The sequence below is a fragment of the Mesoplodon bidens genome (assembly GCF_964165515.1).
Source record: "Mesoplodon bidens genome assembly, chromosome: Y".
Lineage (NCBI taxonomy): Eukaryota > Metazoa > Chordata > Mammalia > Artiodactyla > Ziphiidae > Mesoplodon > Mesoplodon bidens.
Genome location: NC_138180.1, coordinates 1,985,883 through 1,988,642, shown reverse-complemented (window position 1 = coordinate 1,988,642; position 2,760 = coordinate 1,985,883).

Below are 2,760 nucleotides of genomic sequence, written 5' to 3'. Positions count from 1 at the left end.
CTGATGACATGCGTCATGGAGCTTTGTGATGACAAGGGCATGGAACATTGTGATGAGAAGTCAATGGAGCATTGTGATGACATATATCATGGAGCTTTGTGATGACAAAGGCATGGAGAATTGTGATTACAGGGTTCTTGGAGCATTGTGATGAAATGGGCATTGATCATTGTGATGAAAAAGGCATGGAGCCTTGTCATGACAGGGTTCAAGGAGCATACTCATGAGAAGTGTCAGGGAGCATTGAGATGACAAAGTTAATGGAGCATTGTAATGAGAAGTCCATGGAAAATTGTGATGACGAGGGCCATTGGGCGTTGTGATGACAAGTGTTATGGAACATTGTGATCACAAGGGTTTGGATCATTTTGATGACAGAGGTCATGGAGCATTTTGATTTCATTGTGATGACAATAGCATGAAGCATTATGATGATGGGCATGGTGCATTGTGATGACAGGGTTGATGGAGCATTGAGATGAAAAGGGGCATGGAAAATTTTGACTACAGGAGACTAGGAGCATTGTAATGACAAGGGCATGGAGCATTGTGATGAGAAGGCCATGGAGCATTCTGATGACATGCGTTATGGAGCTTCGAGATGACAAAGGCATGGACCATTGTGATTACAGTGGTCGTGGAACATTGTGATTGCAAGGGTCATGGAGCCTTGTGATGACAAGGCCGTGGAATATAGTGATGGCTGGTGTCATGGAGCATTTTTATGACAGGGGTCTTGGAGCATTGTGATGACAAGGTCACGGAACACTGGGATACATGGGTCATGGAGAATTCTAATGACGAGAGCATGGAGCATTGTGATGAGAATGGCATGAAGCAATGTGATGAGAGGTTTCACGGAGCAATTTGATAACAATGGCATGGAGCATTGTGATCCAAAGGGACATGGAGCATTGTGATGACAAAAGTCATGGAGCACTTTCATGAGAAGTGTGTAGTGCATTTTGATGAGAAAGGCTGGGTGCATTGTGATGACAGGCTCATGGAGCAATTTGATGACAAGGGTCATGGATCATTTTGATGACAGGGGTTATGGAACATTGTGATGTCAGGGTTCATGGAGCATTGTGATGATAAGTGCGTGTAGCAATGTGATGATAGGTGTCATGGAACATTGTGATGATAAGGGTGAGGGAGTATTGTGATGACTAGTGATGGAACATTGTGATATCAGTGGTGAGAGAGCATTTTGATGAGAAGTGCATGGAGCATTGTGATGACAAGTTTTAAGGAGCATTGTGATGACAAGGCTTATGGAGCATTGTGATGACAAGGTTGTGCAGCATGATGATGACAAGCGCATGGCACATTTTGATGACATGTGTCAAGGAGCATTGTGGTTACACAATGATCCGGGACTCTTGTCATAAAAATATTCCATGACACTTGTCATCACAATGATCCATGCACTTGTCATCCCTATGCTCCATGACCAATGTAATCACAATGCTCCATGACACTTTTCATCACAGTGCTCCATGACCCTTGTCATCACACTGCTCCTAGCCTTTTTCAGAAAATGCTACATGACCATGTCATCACAATGCTCCATGCGCTTTTCATCACAATCCTAAATTACCATTGTCATCACAAAACTCTATGACCCTTGTCATCACAATGCTCCATAGCCCCATCATCACAATACTCCATGATAATTGTCCTCACAATGCTCCATGCCCTTTGTCATTACAGTGCTCCATGACACTCGTCATCACAATTATCCATGGTCTTCTCATCACAATGCTCCACGGTCTTGCCATCACAATGCTCCATGCCCTGCTCATCACAATGCTCCATGTCCCTTGTCATCACAATTCTGCACGTCCTTGTCATCACAATGCTCCTTGACACATCTCATCACAATGCTATATGTTCTTGTCATCACAATTCTCCATGCACTTGTCATTGCAATCCTCCATGACCCCTGTCATGGCAAGCTCCATGCGCTTCTCATCACAATGCTTCACGATCTTGTCATCAAAATTTTCAATGACCCTTGTCATCAAAATGCCCCAAGCCCTTGTCATAACAATGATCCATTACCTTTTTTTTTTTTTCTGTGGTACACAGGCCTCTCACTGTTGTGGCCTCTCCCATTGCAGAGCACAGGCTTCGGACGCTCAGGCTCAGCGGCCATGGCTCACGGGAACAGCCGCTCCGCGGCATGTGGGATCTTTCCACATTGGGGCCTGAACCCGTGTCCCCTGAATCGGCAGGCGGACTCTCAACCACTGCACCACTAGGGAAGCCCAATGCTCCATTACCTTTGTCATCACAATCCTCCATGACACTTGGCATCACAATGCTCCATGCAATTGTCATCACAATGAACAATGACATATGTCATCACAATGTTCCCTGACAACTGTCTTCACAATACTCCATAACCTTGTCATCACAATGCTCCATGCCCTTGTCATCACAATGAGCCATGCCCACTGTCATCACAATAATCCATGAACATTGTCAGACCAATGCTCCATGCCCCTGTCATCACAATGCTCCATGACCCCCGTCATCACATTGTTCCGTGACTCCAGTCATCAAAATGTTTCATGACCTTTGTCATCACACCTCACAATGGTCCATGCCCTCGTCATCACAAGGCTCTGTGACATTTGTCACCACAATGCTCCATAAACTTTTCATCACAATGCTCTGTGACCCTTGTCATCACAATGCTACATGCCTTTGTCAGCACAATGTTCCATGACCCTTGCCATCACAATGCTCCATGAC